This window comes from Canis lupus, chromosome 15 (assembly GCF_003254725.2).
Source record: "Canis lupus dingo isolate Sandy chromosome 15, ASM325472v2, whole genome shotgun sequence".
NCBI classification, from domain to species: domain Eukaryota; kingdom Metazoa; phylum Chordata; class Mammalia; order Carnivora; family Canidae; genus Canis; species Canis lupus.
The window spans coordinates 20,625,449-20,647,884 of record NC_064257.1 but is presented as its reverse complement, the minus strand read 5'-3'; the positions used below and the strand labels follow the sequence as shown (position 1 = coordinate 20,647,884).

At 35.1% G+C, this 22,436-nt stretch overlaps 1 protein-coding gene across 7 annotated transcripts in view; it reads right to left on the bottom strand.

Annotated features, from left to right (window-relative positions):
• NAV3 (neuron navigator 3) overlaps nt 1-22,436 on the bottom strand; it is a 356,255-nt gene that overhangs the window by 293,394 nt on the left and 40,425 nt on the right. The gene's annotated exons all lie outside the window — the stretch shown is intronic.

Genomic DNA, 22,436 nt, shown 5'->3' with positions numbered 1-22,436 from the left:
CATTAGTGTAACTAGAGAAGAGTTTTATGATTATATTTGGAGTTTTCATTTTTAAACCGACAATTAAAAGGAAGTTCTTAGAATACCTTAAAGATGCTTCTCCAGCTCTGACAAACTCACTGCTTTAAACATCACTGGGAAAAAATCTGATTGAAGTTGCCCAAGTCACGATTCTAAAACTTTATTGGAGCAGGCTATCATTCTTGCCCTCTAACTCTCTGATCTTGAACCCTGGATTTTATCTTTGAGCAAACATCAGCCTTTGCAAGTCAGATTAAGCTTGCCTGCACAATTTCAATTCCACCCCTTTTACTTAGAATGGTTCTCTGAGGGACGCCTGGGTGGCTCAGTGGTTGAGCATCTGCCTTCAGCTCAGGGTGTGGTCCCGGAGTCCCAGGATCGAGTCCCACTTTGGGCTCTCTGCATGGAGCCTGCTTCTCCCTCTGCCAGTCTCTCTCTCCATCTCTCTCTCTCTCTGATTCTCAGGAATAACAAATAAAATCTTTTTAAAAAGTTCTCTGACTTTTTTATATTAGATTTTTTTGTTATCAATTCATTTTGATAAGATGCTTTCTTTATTAATATGGGCATAAGACAAAGTCATTATAAGTACTCCATGCAATTCAATTCTAATAGAAATATTAGAAATATTAGAAATATTATTAGATATTATTAGATAATATTAGAAATATTATTCTTCTTTAACAATCTTAGTCTCTCTCCTGAGATTTATGCTTCAGGGAAAACTTCCTATTGAATAGCAGAGAAAGTGTGACCTAATAGTAAACTCCTGAGAAAATATTACATTTGATAGAGTGGGACCTCCATAAAATTTGAGATTAGAAAAATTACGGGAAAAAAAAAAAGAAAAAAAATTTATGGCATGATGTTAGTCGTGGTTGGTTATTTAGCTCATTCTTGGTTTTAAAGATACCAACTTTCATTTCTTAGTATCTTCATGCTCCTTTGAATCCTATTTTATATTTCCATACCACGTAAGTTAATAACACTATTGTTAAATGTGGTGGATAAGATCTTTTAACTACATCAGTATTTCCAAGCACTGTTCTTCAGTAAACTAACATCCAAGGAGATATTAATAGTTATCACCAAATGGCCGTAAATGATTACCTTGAAACTGACCACTTATGGGCACCGTTACTTCAATTACTTATTTATTATCAAAGTTAGTATCTATCCAATAACCATCACCTCTCTTTCTTTTTCCTTTATAATAGATAACATATATTTTTCGCTTACTACCAGGAACTGTACTGAGCACTTCACATCTATTTTCTCAGTATTATTCCCATTTTGAGATAAAGAAAATGAGGCCTAATAGTTTTAAATAATTTTCTCAAAATCATACAGACAGTGAATGGTAAAGCCAAAATTAAATTCAGAGTTTTACTGTTAGTTAGAGCTTGTCTCCTCTACACACTTAGGGAAGTCTTTCATGAGTACCTGATACACGAAGAAATAATTTTCCACCAGCAAGAAGTTCTAGACAGCATTTATCAACACACTTGCAAGGAATGCTTCTACTCTGTAGCTATAGACTATGCCATGAGCTCACAACTTCTATATCTTTATTGTACATTAAACATGTCATATTTTGATAACTTATCAAGCAATTAATTAAGAGACCATTTTTTGCTTTCTATTTTAATGTTAGTTTAGATCCCTTCTCCCTATCACCTGGGGGAATGTTGTTAATCTAGTACTCTGAGAAAAATTATCATTATCAAAGTCTTCTATGGTCAAATAAGTTTGAAAAGCTTGTATGTAAGTCAACTCTGCTAAATCCATGAAACCAACCGAGTGGATGACTTACCTTCTCAAAGGCTTCTGCTAGACTAGTAATACCTGCAAGGCTGTTGGCCATAGAGCAAAAGGGGAAAGAATGATGGGATTGATGACACCTTCTAGATGGAGAAGAACAGATGGACTTAAGATAAATGGTTCATCCCTGGAAGGCAGCCTAGTGTTAACAGAAGGGCATTAGACTGGAAAGACTGCATTAGGCTTCAATGCCATCCTTATAGCCCTTGACTTGTTTCATAGATGCAGTGTTTATTAAATTGCTCTTTTTGTGACTTATGTGATATAGTGCATCATACTAAATCATTTTAACTTAGGTTGTTACTGTTTCCAAAAGTGTAACAAGCCACAAATAATAGCACTGGAAATTTGTTAGCGTCTTCAAAAACAAAAACAAAAAACCCGACATTTGAGAGTAAGAGAAATGAGATGGCCACTACCCCAAATAGAAATATATTTATCTGACAAAAGTACAAACAGGGAGATCTAAGACAAGGCACTTTATGGCTTAGTTTGAGCTCAACATAATATGAAAACAATGCTCACCACAGAAACAGTTACTGAGTTAACATCAAAATAACCTCTGGTAGTAAATTCATACTAAATCACAACATAGATACAGAAGACCATATCTAACTTACTAGGAAAATATGTTTGATTTATTTTGTTATTTCACTTGGTTTCAATTTACCTATTTTTGAGGCAGTAATACTAAAAAAAGTTCTAATATTTCATTATAAACACTAAACAGGGAGTCCTACGTATAAAATGGGATAATCTTGCTTAGGAGAAGAAAGGGTAAAAAATATTTGACTAACCACAGCTGCTCTGGAGAAGCACTTTGTGTCTAAATTATTAAATAATTTATTATATTAGAATGTTGGGCACGATTCCTTCGCTTTGAATTAGTTTCTGAAATGTTACAGGCTTTACAGATGTTGCAGTGACTTGAAGCTACTTTCAGAAAAACTTGCAGCGTTCCTACGGTTTACAAATAGTACTTTGAGACGCTTTGTGATATATTCAATGAACATTTATTGTGGAGTACCTACTTTGTGCAAAAGTCATCATATAGTTTAAATACTAATCTTTTGGTTTACAAAGTGAGATTTAGGGATATTTTCTAAGTCAAAATAGAGCAGGCTATTTACCATAAGAAATATTGTATAATATCAAAGCAAAATAGACATTGTCTAAATTTAAAAAGGAAAGGTAAGAAACAGACATTTGTTTTAAAATTCCATCCATGGGGATGCCTGAGTGGCTCAGAGGTTGAGTGTCTGCCTTTCGCTCAGGGCGTGATCCTGGGATCCAGGATCGAATCCCACATGGGCTCCCCGCATGGAGCCTGCTTCTCCTTCTGCCTATGTCTCTTCCTCTCTGTGTCTCTTGTGAATAAATAAATAAAATCTTTAAAAAATAAAATATAAAATAAAATAAAATAAAATAAAATAAAATAAAATAAAATAAAATAAATTCCATCCATGGAGACCACATATGAAGTAGATAATGAGTTAAGGTATAACAATTATATTCATTATCTTGATTTCATAATTTCTTTAAAATTAAATAAATAAAAATAGGCTACAAATAGCAAAGTTTTCATGCAGTTCCTTCATTAAAAATGATTAATCAAGACGTAAGATTTGATTGAATCTGAATTATAATTTGTTTAGAACCAGAATTCATAAAATGAGGCCATATGGGACTAATTAGATATAATTAAAGATTACAAAGATTAGCAAGATTCATTTATCACTCTTCAGTTTTTCTATTTTCTCCTCCCACTGGGCTTGGTCTCAGTTTTGAATAGCTACCCAAGCCAGGCTTCATACAGCTACAGGACAAGAATGATAGCTATTACATGTATTTATACACGATTCAAATTTATAATAGCTACTCTTTGTATATCCTGGTGAAGAACACCAGAATGGTTAACCATTAGATATATTTTTTCATGTTCACATGAATGAAGACTAGAATTTTCTTCCACTATAGAAATACAAATTCTACTTTGAGTTTTTTTTAATTGAAATAAATTACATCTATTGGAAAAATATGAATAAAGCATGGGCTCTATCCTTGAGGGACTTACAGTCTAATGTGTTAGACCACAAGGTGGATAATGTACATTCCATATACCATAAGTCTGAGATAGAGACACATCCATTGTGATGACAGCAGGGGAAGGTATGGAAGTTCAAAAAGGGCTGGGAAAATGTAACCACTAAACAGCAGGTTGTGCGAGGAACAGCCATTCAGTGTTACTAGAGCAGAGAAACGAGGCTGTACATGAACGCAGGGACCAGATCATGGCATTCTTGCGAGGCATGCTGTGCAGATGGGACCTCACCCCATGGCAACAGGGAACATTTACATGGATGTGGTGTGGTCAAGTGTACATTGCTTAGGCAGCAGTTGAAAAATTGGTTGGGAGGTAGTAAGACAGGATTGAGACCATCAAAAAAATGCTTTTAGATAGTGCAGATGAGAAAGGAGAATGACTGAAACTAGGGCAATGATCATAGAGATAGATAGGGAAGGAGGGATTGAAGAAACTGAAGACACTAAATAAGCAGGACTTGATGATTGATTTGATACCAGGAATGAGGAATAGATATTTGGCTTATGTAGATATACAGGTGTTGCTTTGAATTGGGAGGAGGAATTGGCAAATAAATTAAAAAAATAAATAAATAAATAAATAAATAAATAAATAAATAAATAAATTTGTATTGTTTGTTTAAATAAAAAAGCATTCTTAAATGAAAAGATTTAATTGCTCCTACTGTCAAGAAAGCTGAGGAAGTTCATGGAACCAGAGCTATAACTCAGCTTGGATTATATTTGGCTTTAATGAAGCAAGAGGACACTTAGGAGATGACGTATCTTGCTTCAGCAATGTTCTTTTAGGAATCTGGTCTCTCCAATAGATTTAAGTTCATGTTAACATGAAGGAAATGGACATAGGTAGATAAATTTAGAAGGAAGACTAGCAGTTCCTTTGAATGGAAGATCAGAGCATAATCTGACCTTTTTCATTCATGAAAGTACTCCTCTGTGGCAGATACAAACTATAAAAAGCAAGCAACCTCCATATATGACCAACATAACCTTTATTTCTATGTAGATGCTCACTGTACAACAAACTATCATGCATTTATTGAGAACTTATTCTGTACAAGGTACTGTTGTAAGCAGCTATCATTTTTTTCCCCAAAAAATAAAAGGCAAGTACAGAAAGAAGTAGCAGTACAATCTCTGAAAATTGCTTGATTTTCTTAGACTTCAGATTGATCATTTGTATAATTGGACAATTGAATTCTAAGGAAGCCATTGCAACTCTGTGACATAAACGGGAAAATCCAGTCACACTTCACTATAATAAAACTTACCAATTCCTAGAAAGTTCAAGATTATAATTGCCTTTTTCTTTTTTTTAAAGATTTATTTACTTATTTATTTATTTATTCATTTATTTATTTGAGAGAGAGAAGGAGCACCAGTGGGAAAGAGTGGCAGTGGGAGAGGGACAAGTGGAATCCCCACTGAGCAGGGAGCCCAATGTGAGGCTTGATCCCAAGACCCTGACATCATGACCTGAGCCAAAGGCAGGTGCTTATGGACTGAGTCATCCAGGCACCCCATTGCTGTTTTTCTTACTCTATATATGAGTAATCTCATATTTTCAGAAACAATAATGAAATACTTAAATGGTTGGACTCCTTTACCTTAAAGCAAATAACACAAAATTGTACATGATATGTTAGCCATGGTAGATGTTATGTTCCATGAATGTACATTTTTCCAACAGGAAAGATAAGAATCCAGAAATGCTCCATCTGTCATCATTATCACCCTTATCATCATACTTGTGATAAGACACAGTTCTTCATAACTTATTTATGAAAATGGGGTGCATCCCATAATAATTTGGTATTGTCAACATTTCTTTTCCTCCCTCCAAAGTTTCATTAAATTGATGGTGAATCTGAGAATTGCAGAAATAAAGAAATAATCAGAGCTACCATTTATTAAGACTTGGAGCTGCTTTTAGACACTATGCTAAAGGACACCCAGCCTTTAATTGAACCAACTGGTCTGAGAAAGCATCTCTGCGTTCCTTACTTGAATGAGCTATGAAAAAAACATCAAAGCTACAGTAAGTAGTGGGCCTCCCAGAAGGTTACTTTGGGCTCTATTTTCAATTACAATAAAATCACAGGAAAAAATATTTTAGGTGGCCAAATGTAATTTGCTTTATACCTTTTATAAAATAATGGCAGGAAAGTATAATCAATCTTTTCTAAGAAAAATTTTCACCTGGACCTGTGATTTCCTATTTCCCTCTGGTAAATTGAAAGCCAGGAGAAACAGAAAAAAAAAAACAAAAAACAAACAAAAAACAAATGAGTAACTAACTATATAGGTCATAGCAAAAACCCAATGCAGCAGAGACCACCTTTGGGAAAAAGAAAATTCTCTTTAACATGAAATATGCTAGTCAGTGCATATACTCTCTCTTGCATGCTCTTAGTAAACATGTTGGAAGAAAATAGCTTTTTAACCAAATATAATTTCAAGTTATTTTGCTGAACAGTGGGGAAGCTGTTAAAGACCAACTGCTAAATTCAATGAATGCTAATGGATGATTAAATCTGATCCTCAGATATACTTCATGGAAGACTCCAGCTGAGCTGCTAAGCATTTGTAAACACTGGTGATCTGAGATTTCACCTGGGAATGCAGTGCAGTCTACACTGGAGTGGGGTAGGGAGAGAAACACCAACCTTAGAACCAGCTCCTGAGGTCAAAATCACTACAGTAAAAATTTCTCTGAAAAACTTCATGCCCCAAATATACTCATGTTTATGCACACTTAGACCTGAGATTTGCCAACCTTAAGGAAAGACGAAAGCACAGATATCTAGGTACTCTGCTTTAAAGATAATTAAACAGTATCATTAACTGGCAGGGTAGGTGAAGAGAGCATCAAAGAGCTGTACAAATTCAGGGGTGCCATTCACATGCTGTCTACGTGGAGATTATCTACTAAAGTTGTCCAGGGATTAGTCTGAGCAATGCATCATAGAGGCTCTCGACGGAGAACATTGAAAGACTCCTACTCACGTGCAGGGTTATCCTCCTTCTACTTAACAGGGAGTCTCTATAAAGTAACCGCATGCTAACAGAATTGCCCATTTTTCTCACAATTAGGGGGAATCACATTTTACTTGATGTGACTCCACTAGGAAACATCTGCTATTTGCTAAAGAAAGGTTTCCTCCCTGAGGCTCCCTGCTGATATCTTCCCAGAATGAGAAATACAATAAGAGGAACAAAATTATGCCACTTGTTACATCTTATTACTTTGAAATGCAGGCTTAGACAAGTTTTTACCAAGTGCCATTGGCAGGTTGGAAAGGCTTGTGACTCCTATTCACTGTTCCCTATCACAGAATCCTAGAAGGAAAACTCATATTAATAATAACTCCTATCGGGATCCCTGGGTGGCGCAGCGGTTTGGCGCCTGCCTTTGGCCCAGGGCGCGATCCTGGAGATCCGGGATCAAATCCCACGTCAGGCTCCCGGTGCATGGAGCCTGCTTCTCCCTCTGCCTGTGTCTCTGCCTCTCTCTCTCTCACTGTGTGCCTATCATGAATAAATAAAAATTTAAAAAAAAAATAACTCCTATCATTTATTAGGCACCCCTGTAAGGAAGAGGTTATCACCGTTAAGTATCAATGCGGAAGCCAAGACTACAGAACTCAAGCCATTTATCCAAGGTCCTGGCTAGTAGGCAGGAGGGCCAGCTTTTGAACCCACACTCAAGGGACTCCATTATCATCTGCTTTGTATTACAAATTATGGAAAAGATGACTTCAGCTTAACAGGAGAAAATGCTTTTTAAAAAGTTATAGCTAACCGACAGTGAACCAAACTGGCTTGTGAGGCAGTGAAGTCTGATAATTACACATAATAATTATGTATATCCATATGCAGAGCGCTTTATAGTTGCAAAGTATTTTTCACATCATGATCTCATTCAACCTAGATAGCCCTGTGGGTCAAATATTATTTTAATTCCCATTTAAAATGAGTTCTGTGAACATGAATCCCGAATTATGTAGAGAGCTGATTTAGATAGCTACTAAAACCCTAGGTTCCCTGAAAGTGTGGAGGAGACATTTTTGAGCCTGGGGATTTTCCAAGGTTACTGCTTAATCTGGACTGTTAACTCTCCCTTACTAATTTATAAATAGTTCCTCTGGCATCAACTGTATGTGGTGGCATAGAGCAAGTGACCTCCAAGACACTGTTATATTCTTTGTTTTGCAAGCTGTTTCCTCCTCCAAAGGTCAATAAAATGAAGAAAATTTTGTCTGGGACAAAGTGTGTGTAGGCATAGAAACAAATATACTCAACTGGAAAAAAAATCTACAAATGGACGTCTCTCTCCTATAAACACCTTATTGAACTGTATCAGGCTAATATAAAAGTTAAATTTTCTCAGCCATTCTCAGAAAGGCAATTAGGTCAGAATTTGATGGCCAAAGGCTGTTTCTAGAGCAAAAAGACCAGAAACAATGGGAACTCTGAAAACCATTATACAATTAAGTCTATGTAATTAGCAATGCCTAAGCTCCACCCAATGGAGACATCATTGGCAGATCAAATTAACCTTCTTTTAAAGACAGACCTTATTTTTTAGAACAGTTTAGTTCTACACAAAAATTGAGAAGATAGTACAGAGTTCCCATATACCCAGCACCTAATTTCCTCTATTATTAACATTGTATATTATTATAGATATTTGTGACATTTAATGAATCAGAGTTGCTACATTATTATTTTTTAAATTTTTGTTCATTTATTTTAGAAAGGGGGGGAGGAGTGGGAGGAGGAGCAGAGGGAGAGAACTCAAACAGACTCCCAGTGAATGCAGAGCCATACACGGTGCTCCATCTCAGGAACCTGAGATCATGACGTGAGCCAAAATCAAGAATCATATTTCAACCAACTGAGCCACCCAGGCACCACTGCTACATTATTATTAACTAAAATCCATATTTCATTCAGATTCCCTAAGCTTTGAAAGAATGATCATTTTCTGTTCCAGGATCTCATTCAGTATACTGTGATACACTGAGCTGGCATGTTGGCTTTGGCTCCTCTTGGCTGTGCCAGTTTCTCAAATTCCCCTAGATTTTGATGACCTTGACAGTCTCGAGGAGCAGTGGAACGATATTCACCTACTGAAATTTGACTGATGTTCTTCTCATGATTATACTGGAATTACAGGTTTGGGGGAGGAAGACCACATTACTTCTGTGTAATGTTACTCACATCATATAAAAGGTAAATACTACCAACATGATTTAGCACTTTTGATGTTGACCTTAGTCACCTGGCTGAAGTAGTATTTGTCAGGTTCCTCCACTGTTAGGTTTTCCTAACTCTCCTCCCCACCTGCTTTCCATACTTTACTCTTTGGAAGCTAGTCACTATATGTAGCCCATGATTAAGAAGGTGGGAGTTATGCTTTCCAATTTAGGGTGTTGTATCTACATAATTTATTTGGAAGTCTTATACACAGGAGGTTGCCTATTCTCCTCAATTATGTATTTGTTCAATTCTTTGTATCAGTCGAGGCTCACGGATATTTATTTTATATTATGGGCCATAATATGATACTATTTTTTTTCAATTATTTCAGTTTTGGATATTGGAGGTTCACTTACTGGACTTCTGTATGTTACTTTGACATACTCCCACCAATGATTTTACTCATTTTGCATTTCGGTGATTTCCTTATTTTCTGGTACTACAAGATGCTCCAGTATCATTGTATGCATTTCTTATTCTAGAACCAGCCATTTCTCCACGGTTTTGATTAGAGAATGGCATGAGAAACCAAGATTTGGGTGGCTGGTATGCTTTTTGCTACTGGTATGTCCTTGCATTTCAGATCCTCTCAACTGACAGAGCAAAGAAATACATGTGTATCTCTGTATACTATCCCATGTTTCTACATGTATCTATAAAATATTTCTATATTTAACTTCCTGTATTTTTATTAAGCTAAACATGAATACAAATGAATGTCTCCTAATTTAATCGATTACTATATAGATTATCCCAGCTCCTCTGATTGTCTATAAATTTCCACCCAATGAAATCACATTAACTTTTTTTTTTTTTTTAAGAGCACATTAACTTTTAATTCCCAAATTTTAGTGGCATGCTCAGCACTACTACTACCTACCATGATCATGGTCCCTTTGAAAATATAATCAAGTGAACTCTGAAAGTCTCCAGAATAAGAAAGTTACCAAAGGGATGTGTCAGGTGCAGCTACAACATGAATGGAATCTTCCCTGTTCTTTTATTTCCTAGGTTCCATTTGCTAGTAGGGCACTCTTGTAGCCAATACTGCCATTCCCTTAACATGTTACAAACCTCACAACAGACAAGTTTTGGCAGGTTTTTTAGTCTGGCTTTATAGGATTTAGGGTCATCACATGAGTGTCAGGTGTCATAAAGAGGGCTCTGGGACCTATTTTAAATAAATGGAATATGAGATAGACCTCACTTATGTTCAATGGGTAGCAATAGCATATGTACCAGTACTAGATGGGGGTTTATTTAAAGTAGCTCAAACAACCGCAACAATGATGGGACATACCTTGGGTTTACAAAGTGTACTAGGGTAACCACCACATAGGGTCTGTAAGCATGCCTGTACTCTAACCCAAACAAAAGTAACATTTTTAAAGACTATATGGAAAGAGTGTTTGAAAAGAAACTTCAATTTTATATGGAATATACAATTCTATAGAGAAAAATGGATTATCTAAAGAGAAGCATGAAATCAGTTCTTACTAGGTTTCTTATCAGCAAATTGGCTATAAGAAAACATTCAAGCAGTATCATCAAAGTTCTGAAAAAAAAGTCTATAAAATCTGTACTTTTATATCCAGCCAAGCTATTTTTTGCATATAAAGCAACATAAAATTGTTTCCAGACATGCAAAGCCTCATGAATATACTAACCATTTTAGAATGAATTAGTAGAAAATTTATTCTCATATTTTTCAAAATGAATCTATTAAATGAGTTAAAAGAACTACAAGTGAGCAAAGACCACTGGAATTATTAAGTTTAATACATTTACAATTTAAAAATAATTAACAACAAGTGGAATTAAAATCCCAATGAAACTGACATAGAGATGGAATCATCAGAGGAGAGACAAAATAAAAGGAACATGTTCATTCATATATATACACACACATATATATATGAATATGTATATACTGTAAGTTTTTCACAGCTTAGTGTATTCTAGCATTTCTTATGAAACTTAAAATATAACAAATCAAGGTTTTATAGTAAGTAAAGAAATGTAAAATAGTACTTAAAATTCTCAGTGATTTTTCTGCGGACTGTTGAGGAAAGGATGTAGATGTTCATGGAGCATACTAAGTAGCTTGTGAGATATTTCAAATTAGAAAATTTCAAATTAAGACACTTTTTGGCAATACTCTTATTTATTTAATTTTTTTTTTATATTTTAATTCCAGTTTAGTTAACATATAGTGTTAGATTAGTTTCAGGTGTACAATATAGTGATTCAACAATTCTATAGATGTACTCAGTGCTCGTAATGATAAGGATACTCAATCCCCTTCATCTATTTGATCCACCTTCCACCGACCACTCCTCTGGCAATCAACAGTTTATTCTCTACAGTTAAGAGATTGCTTCTTGGTTTGTCTTTTTTTTTTTCTTATTTCACTTGTTTTCCCCTAAATTTCATATAGGAATGAAATCCCATGGTATTTGTCTTTCTCTGATTGAGTTATTTCACTTAGCATCACATCCTCTAAATCCAACCATGTTGTTGCAAATGGCAAGATTCCATTTTTTCTTTTATGGCTGAGCAATATTCCATGGGTATATATATCACTTCTTAATCCATTCATCTTTCAGTAGACACTTGGGATGCTTCTATATTTTGGCTATTGTAAATAATGCTGCAATAAACATACGGGTGCACTTATCTTTTCAAATTGGTGTCTTAATATTCTTTGGGTCCCTACCCAGTAGTAGAATTACTGGATCATATGGTAATTCTATTTTTTAACGTTTTAGGGAATATTGCACCAGTTTGCAATCCCACCAACACTGCATGAGGATTCCTTTTTCTCCACATCCTCACCAGTACTTATTTTTTTGAGTTTTTTAATTTTAGCCACTCTGATAGGTTTGAGGTGATAGATATCTCATGCTGTTGATTTACATTTCCCTGATGATGGGTGATGTTGAGCCTTTTTTCATGCGTCTATTGGCCATCTGTATGTCTTCTGTGGAGATATGTCTGTTCATGTCTTCTGCTCATTTTTCAGTTGGTGTGTGGGGTTTTTTAGATGTTGAGTTGTGTAACTACTTTTTTATATTTTGAAAACTCTTTATCAAATATATAATTTGCAATTATCTTCTCCCATTCTGTAGGTTGCCTTTTAGTTTTGTTGATTATTGCCTTTGTTGTGCAGAAGCTTTTTATTTTTATATAGCCCCAATGGTTTATTTTTAGTTTTCTTTACCTTGCCTCAGGAGACAGGTCTAAAAAAATGTTGCTATGGCTGATGTCAGAGAAATTACTGCCTGTGCTCTCTTCTAGGATTTTTATGGTTTCAGGTTTCACATTAGGTCTTCAACCATATTGAATTAAATTTTGTGTATGGCATAAGAAAGTGGTCCAATTCCATTTTTTGTATGTAACTGTACAGTTTTCCCAACACTATTTGTTGAATAGATTGTCTTTTCCTCATTGCATATTCCTGACTTCTTTATCGAAGACAAATTGACCATATAATGGTGGGTTCATTTCTGGGCTCTCCATTCTGTTCAGTTGATCTTTGTGTTTATATTTATCCCAGTACCATACTATTCTGACTACTACAGATTTGTAGTATATATTGAAATCTGAGATTGTGATGTCTCCAGTTCTGTTCTTTTTCAAGATTGCTTTGGTTATTCAGGGCCTTTTGTGGTTCCATACAAAATTTAGGAACATTTGTTTTAGTTCTGTGAAAAATGCTGTTGGTATTTTTATAGGGATTGCATTAAATGTGCATATTACTTTGGGTAGTATGGACATTTTAACAATATTTTTTCTTCCAACCCATAAGTATAGAATAGCTTTCCATTTTTTCTGTGTCATCTTCAATTTCTTTCATCAGTGTTTTATAGTTTTCAGAGTACAAGTCTTTCACCTTCTTGGTTAAGTTTATTCCTAGGTAGTTTATTATTTTTGGTGCTATTGTAAATGGAATTGTTTTCTTAATTTCTCTATGTGCTACTTCATTATTAGTGTATAGATTTCTGTATATTGATTTTGTATCCTGAGACTTTACTGAATTTTTTATCACTTGTAGTAGTTTTTTGGTAGAGTCTTTAGGATTTTCTATCTATCTATATAGATATAGTATCATCTCATCTACAAATAGTAAAATTTTACATCTTCCTTACCAATTTGGACTTTTATTTTTTTCTTGTCTGATTGCTGCATCTAGAACTTGCAGCACTGTGTTGTGGTAACAGTGGACATCGTTGTCTTGTTCCTGATTTTAGGGGAAAAGCTGTCAGTTTTCCTATTTGAATAAGATGTTAGCTGTGGTTTTTTCATATATGGTCTTTATTATGTTGAGGTATGTTCTTTCCAAACCTACTTTGTTGAGGGATTTTATCATGAATAGATGTTGTACTTTGTCAAGTGTTTTTTCTGCACCTGTTGAAATGATCATATGGTGTTTAACCTTTTTCTTATTGGTATGATGCATTGTGTTGATGGATTTGCGAATAATGAATCATCCTTGAATCCCAGGAATAAATCCCAGTTGATCGTGATGAATGATTTTTTTAAATGTGTTTTTGGACTCAATTTGCTAATATTTTGTTGAGGATATTTGCATCAATGTTCATCACAGATATTGGCTGGTAGTTCTCTTTTTTAAAAATGTCCTTATCTGGTTTTGGTGTCCAGGTGATGCTGGCCTCCTAGAATAAATTTGGAAACCTTCCTTCCTCTCCTATCTTTTGGAATCATTTGAGAAGAATAGGTATTAACTCTTCAAATCCTTTCATCTATGAAGCCCTCTGGTCCTGAACTTTTGTTTGTTGGTCGTTTTTGGATTACCAATTCAACTTCACTGCTGATAATATGTCTGTTCCAATTTTCTATTTCTTCCTGATTCAGTTTTGGAAGGTTATACGGTTCTAGGAATTTATCCATTTCTTCTAGGTTGTCCAGTTTGTTAAAATATACTTTTTCATAATATTCTCTTATACTCCTTTGTATTTCTGTGTTGGTTGTTATTTCTCCTGTTTCATTTATATATATATATATATTTTTAGTCCTCTCTCTCTCTATTCTTTCTTTTAAATCTGGCTAAGGTGTTATCCGTTTTGTTGGTTCTTTTCAAAGAACCAGCTCCTGGTCTTATTAATCTGTTCTACTATTCCTGTTTTGTTTTGTTTTTAGTTTCTATATAATTTACTTCTGCCCTGATCTCTATTATTTCCTTACTTCTATTAGTTATAGGTTTTGTTTGTTGTTCTTTTTCTAGCTTTTTTAGGTATAGGATTAAATTGTTTGAGATTTTCCTTCTTTCTCTAGGTAGGCCTGTATTGCTGTCAATCTCTCAGAACAGATTTACTTGCATCCCAAACCTTTTGGATTGTTGTGTTTCCATTTGCCTCCATATATTTTTTTATTCCCTCTTTGATTCCTTGGTTGACCCAATCATTGTTTAGTAGCAAGTTTTTTCTTAACCTCCACATATTTGTGTTCTTTCCAGACTTTTTCTTGTGGTTGATTTCTAATTTCATTTTGTTGTGGTCAGAGAAGATGCATGGCATGACTTCAATCTTGAATTTGTTGAAGCCTGTTTTGTGTTCTTTTTTTTTTTTAATTTTATTTATTTTTTCATGAGAGACACAGAGAGAGGCAGAGACACAGGCAGAGAGAGAAGCAGGCTCCATGCAGGAAGCCTGACATGGGACTCGATCCTGGGTCTCCAGGATCACGCCCTGGGCTGAAGCCAGCGCCAAACCGCTGAGCCAACCGGGCTGCCCTGTTCTGTGTTCTAATACATGATCTATTCTACAGAGTGTTCCATATGCACTTGAAAAGAAAATGTTGGTTTAGGATGGAATGTTCTGAATATATATGTTAGATCCATCTGATCCAATATGTCCTTTAAAGCCCCCATTTCCTTGCTGATTTTCTGTTTAGATAATCTATCCATTGATGTAAGTGGGGTGTTAAAGTCCCCTAGTAATACCTTATTATTATCTATTCTTTTATATCTGTTATTAGCTGCTTCATAAAATTGGGTGCTCCCCTATTGAGTGCATAAATAATTAAAACTATTATATCTTCTTTTTTGATCATTCTCTTTATGATTATATAGTGCCCTTCTCTGCCTCTTGTTACAGTCTCTTTTAAAGTCTATTTTATTCGGTGTAAGTATTGCTATCTTGGCTTTTTTACTTATATTTTTTTTACTTCCATTTGCATGATAAATGCTTCTCTATCCTTTCACATTCAATCTACATGTGCTTTTATGTCTGAAATGAGTCTAGTAGGCAGCATATAGATGGTTTTTGTTTTGTTTTGTTTTTGTTTTGTTTTAATCCATTCTTTCACCCTGTGTCTTTTGATTGGAGTGTTTATTCCATTTACATTCAACATAATTATTAATAGGTATGTACTTATTGCTATTTTATTGCTTGTTTTATTATGTTTTGTAGTTATTCTCTGTTCCTCTCTTCTCTTGCTCTTTTGTCTTATGGTTTGCTGGCTTTCTTTAGTGAAATATTTGAATTCGTTTCTCTTTATTTTTTTGCATATCTATTACGGGTTTTGATTTCTGGTTACCATTAGGTAAGTACATTACACTTTACACAGATAGCAACCTGCATTAAGTTGATGATCACTTAAGTTTGAACCCATTCTTTTACTTCTCTCTCCTTGACATTCTAAGTATATGGTGTCTTATTTCATGTTCTTTTTATTTTGTGAATCCCCTGACTGATTTTTATAAATATTCTTAATTCTACTGCTTTTGTGCTTCCTACTTATCTTACTCTTATGGTCTTCCCTTTCCATTAGAGGAGTCCCCTTGAACATTTCTTGTAGGGCTGATTTAGTGGTGATTAATGCCTTAACTTTTGTTTGTATGAGAAACTCTTTATCACTCCTTCTATTATGAAGGATAGCCTTGCTGGATAGAGTATTCTTGGCTGCAAGTTTTCTTTTTCTTTTGGCATTTTGAATATATCATGCCATATTCTTCTGGCCTGCAAAGTTTCTGCTGAAAATTCATCTGAGAGCTCTATGGGGCTTTCTTCGTATATAACTATTTTTCTTTTTCTCTTTTTGCTTTCTTTTTCTTGCTTTATCACTACTTTTTGCCATTTTAATTACCATTTGTCTTGCTGTGGATCATCTTGGGTTGATTTTGGTGGAGGCTCTCAATGCCTCCTGAACCTGGATTTCTTTTTCCATCTCTAGATTCAAGTTTTCAGTTATTATTTCTTCAGATAAATTTTCTGCCCCCTTTTCTCTCCATTCTCCTTCTGGGATCCCTATAATGCAAGGTTATTATGCTTGCTGGTGTCATTGAATTTCCTAAGTCTACTTATTATTATTTTTAATCATTTATTATTATTATTATTGTTATTTAGTCATTTATTAATTAGTTATTTATTATTATGTTTTTTTCTTTCTCCTGTTCAGCTTGGTTGCTTTGCATTACTCTGTCCTTTAGGTCACTGATCCACTCTTCTGCTTGCTCTCGTCTACTCTTTATTCCATCTGGTGAGTTTTTAATTTCAGTTATGAATTCTTCATCTCTGATTGCTTCTTTTTTATGTTTTCTATTTCTTTGTTAAGGTCCCACTGAGGTCCTTTACTCTTCTTAAGTTCAGTAAGTATCTTTAAGACCATTCCTTTAATCCTGTATCAGGCATGTTACTTATTTCTATTTCTTTTAGGTGTCTTGCTGTGATTTTGTTCTGTTCTTTTATTTGGGATATATTCCTGTCTGACTTTCTGCGTTTCTATGTGGTAGGAAAGTCAGCTATGTCTCCTGCTCTTGAAAGTAGTAGCCTTATGAAGAAGAGGCCCTACAATGTCCTGCAGTACAATGTCACCTGCTCATGAGAACCTGGCTCTTCAGGCATGTCTCCTATGTGTATTGCATGCACTCTCCTCTTGTGGCTGAGCTGATTTTGCCTTCAGTCCATGGGGCTGCAAAGGCTCTCCTTGTCTGCTGTGGGCAAGGTTTGGTCTGTAATAGTGTATCAGCAGTTTGAGGCCACTCTGGATTTAAATTGCATCAGATCAGGTGTTTGCCAGAGATGTAGTAATACTAATCTTCAAGGCACTTCCCTGTTTACCTCCTGGGAAACTTTAGCTGGTGAGTAAAACCTGCAATCAGACCAGATGTCTGTCCCTAGCCCACTGCTGGGGCCCAGTTGGATTGGTGTATGTGGTTATTTTCCCCTCTCCTAGGGCAGGAGTCATTTTGGAATGGTGCTGGCCTCTGTCAAGGCTGCTTGCATACTGCCAGGCTGTGGCACAGCTTTGGATAGCCTCTGGTCAGGGGCATATTTTGCAGGAGAGCATGGGATCAGGGTCAGCAAGGTCCTTGCAAGTCCACTGCAGGAGGGGACCTGCTTCCTCTGGAGACCAAGGCAGCCCGAGTTGGATGGGGCACATCCACAAAAGCACGCAGGAGTGAAGTGTACAGTATTAGCGAAGTTTGCTTAGGTCTGCTATGGGAGGGATCCTGGAGTTGAGGCATGGCTGGAGGGGGTGTGTCTGCAGAGAACAGAGGTGGGATGTGCTGTTAGCAATTTGGGTAAGGAATGTGGAACGGTACTGGTTCCTGTAGGTGTCTGTGTATCTAGGCTGGGAACTGGGAAGAAAATGCACCAGCCAGCTTCCTTGTTCCTAGAGAAGTCTCCCAAGGATATTTGCGCCTCCAGCACACACTCTGACATTCGTAAACAAATCTCCCTCCCATATATCCCAGGTATTTTCAAACTGCTACTTCTATGCTGTATCTTTGTGGAGCTGTTTGTTGTGGTGTCTCTTTAAGGATGAGGATTCAGTTTCCTCCTGCCCTGGGTGTTAAGTCTTGCTGATTTAAGAACTTACAAATTTAGCTCCTCTGGTTTTCAAAGCTAACTGTTTAGGGGATCTGTCTTCCCCATACAAATTTCCCATGCCTGATGCGAGGGTCTGTTTTTCCCCCGTCTTGGCACCCACAGCATCCTTCCATTCCATGGACAGTCCCATGAATCCATTTAGCTTCCAACCATGTCTCTGCCTCCCCTACCCTTTTCAATTTGGCCTCTTCTCTACATTTAGCTGTAGAGAGTCTGTTCTGTCAGTATTCTGGTCTTTCTCTGGGTTATTTACACTGGTATGACTGTTATCTAGTTATCATGAGACATATCTAGCTACCATGGGACAAAGTCAACTCAGGATCCTCCTACTCCACCATTTTTCCCAAACTGCCAAATTAAGACAATTCTTAAGTACTGTTATTAAGAGCACAAAGGTGTTCATTCTCTTATCTTTCAAAACGCATACTGAAGATTTATGATCATTTTCATGGAAACTGAAGGAAGAAAAATGACTTTTCATGAGGAACAGATAAAGCAGAAAAAAGAAATAAGTAGGCAGCCAATCCTAATGTTCTGAAAGACTTGACAAACTGATTTGCCAGAATAACTTTTATACTAAACTAAAAGTCTGAAAATGGTTTATAAATCATCAATATTTCTTATATTTTGTCATGGGAGATATATTTAAAAACATATTTGTTTTTAAGTATGATTTTTTTCTTTTGTCTTTTATGGTTTCTTTTAATGAAAAAACACCTTCCTCTTTATGTGTAAATGATGTTACACATACATTCATCATACTTAGTGACACTTTCCAACCAACTTAAATGCATGTTGTGTATGCCTTGATGAAAACCATGAAAAACTCCTCAACTCAGTTAAAGGAACACTAATAAAAAATAAAGAACTCATTCCTTAAAACACAGGCTATTTACTTCATCTCTTTCATGAATAATCTCAAATTGTTATCATGTTGATCCCACTTTCTCATCTTCCTGCCCTGAGTGCTGTGGGTGCTCTGAGTGTTCTTAAAATTAGAGCTATATAATTTATTTTACATTAGCTTTCTTTTATCCTCTCAGTGTTGAAGAAGTGGAAGGGCAATGACCAATTCATGTAATCACAAAATACGGTAGGAATATTCAGCTTCAACTTTGGTGATCTAGTATAATTTTCATGTCCAAAACAACTGACTATGAAACTATTTATGATACAATAAAATGACATAATATACAAAAAAAAGAATATAAAATAGTGATAAAAACATATCAACTACATTTCCATATTTATGTGCATATCTACATTATTTCTTTTAGAATTTTGATGGAAATAAAGACAATGACAGATCACAGTACTATTTTCACTCTACCCTGTGCCCTGGAAAAAAAGACTAGAACCCGAAATGCCAAGTTGATTCTCCAATATGCCATATTTTTTTTAAATGACGAAAAGGGCAAAGAGGAAATCATCATGAATCTCTATTAGTATTGCCTACTGACAGAGGAACACACAAATGAAGGAAAAGAACATAATAGAAAATTCACTAATAATGGATTTGGACAAGAATATGAATAGAGACACATAAAGGCACACTGTGGACTACTCATTAATAAAGTGTTTGAAATCTATTATCTAGCTTGTAATTTGCACACAGTCTAAATATTCCTAGTCAACAAAATATGTAAGTCATAGGAGTAGGGATATGATAAAATACTATCTATTTAGATAATAATATTTTATTCATTTTTACTAGATCCAACTTATACATTTTTTCATAAATTCATTCATTTAATAAATATTTACTGTGCGTATTCTATATGCCAGTTGATGTCTTAGGAACTAAGAACATGACATTAAATGAAACATTCTCTTGTTCTCATAGAACTAACCTTCAAATCAGAAAATTGATCATTATAATGTATTGATAACTTGCTGCAGAGTAGCTCCAAGTGGTATTTATAATATAAACTCCTTCTGAAAGATCCCAAAGTTTCTATCTTACATGCATAGAAGCATTCACTAGTAACTAAAACAATGCTAGTAAAAGGTGTTTTTAAAATCTACCCATCCCATATGCAAAGGTTAAAAATAATGTTAACACCTAGTGTTGACTAGGCTATAGAGAAATGGACACTCTTCTACATTTTTATTTAAAGAACAAATTGATACAATATTTAGAGAGAAATTTCACATAATGCAACATAATATGCTATAATATAATCCAATGTCATATATATATATGTTTAAAAATATTAATACTATTTGCTCTTCTAGATACTTACCCTAAAGGAAAGAACAAACAAACAAACAAAAAAATAGCCATGGTTCTTTGCTAAGACATTATACACAGTTGCGAACAAAAATTACATGTAACAGAAATGTTAATCACCAGGCAATTATTAAAATAAATTTTAATGGATTCATAGAGGAGATATTTGCAATCATTAAAATCAAAGTTCTCAAAATATTTATGGATATGCAGAAATATTTAAGAAATACCAGTCTGAAGGATAGTATATATATAGAATATATACCTTCATACATATTAAAACTGAAAATATACATATGTTAAAAAGAGTAGTATCTGATAAATGAGGCTACACATTTTAACATTCTTCCCTATTTTTCAAATTTTTTGCAATGAGCATACCTTATACTTAACACAATAGGAAACGGAAAAAAAGAAAAAGATGTAAAAATCAGCTCCATGTTGATTAAAACCATAATCACATTTAGAGAGTTCTAGAAGTTTAGAATTATATAAAGGAGATATATTAAAATCTTAGCAAACATTATTTAAGATGCAATGGCTGAGTCCTCAGCTGGAAACAAATGAAATATTTCAATTGACTTTTCTCAGTACTTATGCCTCTATTATGCATCTTCTAGTTTGACAGGATTGTCATGAACTTATGATCTATCCTAGAACTTGGCCTGGGGTCATAGAATCCTCAACCAAGGCTTTTTCGAACCTGAGGCCTCTTTTCAAAGACCATGTTCTTTCCCAAAAGAACTAACACTTCAAGGTTTTCCCTCAGCTCAACCATTTGCATTTCTACCAAGAGCTATCCTCATTGGTCTCTTTATTCTCTAAATGTTTTTGTTTTTCAGAAGTTTAGAGACTACAGTAAAGTTACAGTGCACATAAAGTTAACACAAATTCCACTGTACTTAGGCAGCAACCTTCAGGGCATTTTCCCTCCCTATTAGCTGATCTCAGACATAGGCTTACTTTATTTAATATTCACTTAAAGAAATAGCAAGCTGTTCCTATGCTAGAGGAAAAACTTGGCCAATAAATTGCAAGCAGATACAGTGCACAAAATTATCATGTGTGTGATATTCTCGGATTTAAAAAAATCTTAAAGGTATTTTTTACTAGAATTTCTTCTCTGCTTACATACTGATTTATAGAAGTTATTTCTTATGTAAAATTATATCCATTTGAATCTGTATTGAAATGTATTTCACATATTTAAATGGACTACAAGCTATTAAGGTTTAGTAAAGTTGGTTCATTCCACAGCCCATGGATCAAGGAGCAATTTCAGCTTTCAAGTTTTATTATATAAGAAATGCATTTCAAGGGTGGAAGTATGAATGAAAGAGATGAAGGGGATTAAGAGTATATTCATCTTGGGATCCCTGGGTGGCGCAGCGGTTTGGCGCCTGCCTTTGGCCCAGGGTGCGATCCTGGAGACCCGGGATCGAATCCCATGTTGGGCTCCCGGTGCATGGAGCCTGCTTCTCCCTCTGCCTGTGTCTCTGCCTCTCTCTCTCTCTCTCTCTATCATAAATAAATAAAAATTTTAAAAAAATTTTAAAAAAGAGTATATTCATCTTGATGAGCACTGAGTAATATTTGGAACTGTTGAATCACTATATTACACATCTGAAACTAAGATAACACTATATTAACTACATTGGAATTAAAATTTTTAAAAATAAAAAATAGAAAGAAAGAAACAAAGAAAGAAAGAGAAAGAGACATTTTGTTAGGCTATAGTTGCCATGGACAATACATCCTTGAATATATCTGGACAGAGTAAATTAAAAATCTTCTGGAAAGGGTTCACAATTCTAGATGCCATTAAAAACATTCGTGATTCATGGGACGAGGTCAAAATATCAACATTAACAGGAGCTTGAAACAAGTTGATTCCAACAGTCATGGATGACTCTGAGAGGTTCAAGACTTCATTGGATGAAGTAGCTGCAGATGTGGTGAAAATAGCGAGAGAATCAGAATTAGAAGTGGAGTCTGAAAATGAAACTGAATGGCTGCAATCCCGTGATAAAATTTTAATGGATGAGGAGTTGCTTCTTATTGGATGAGCAGAGAAAGTGATTTCTTGAGATGGAGTCTACTTCTTGTGAAGATGCTATAAAGGTTGTTGAAATGACAAAGGATTT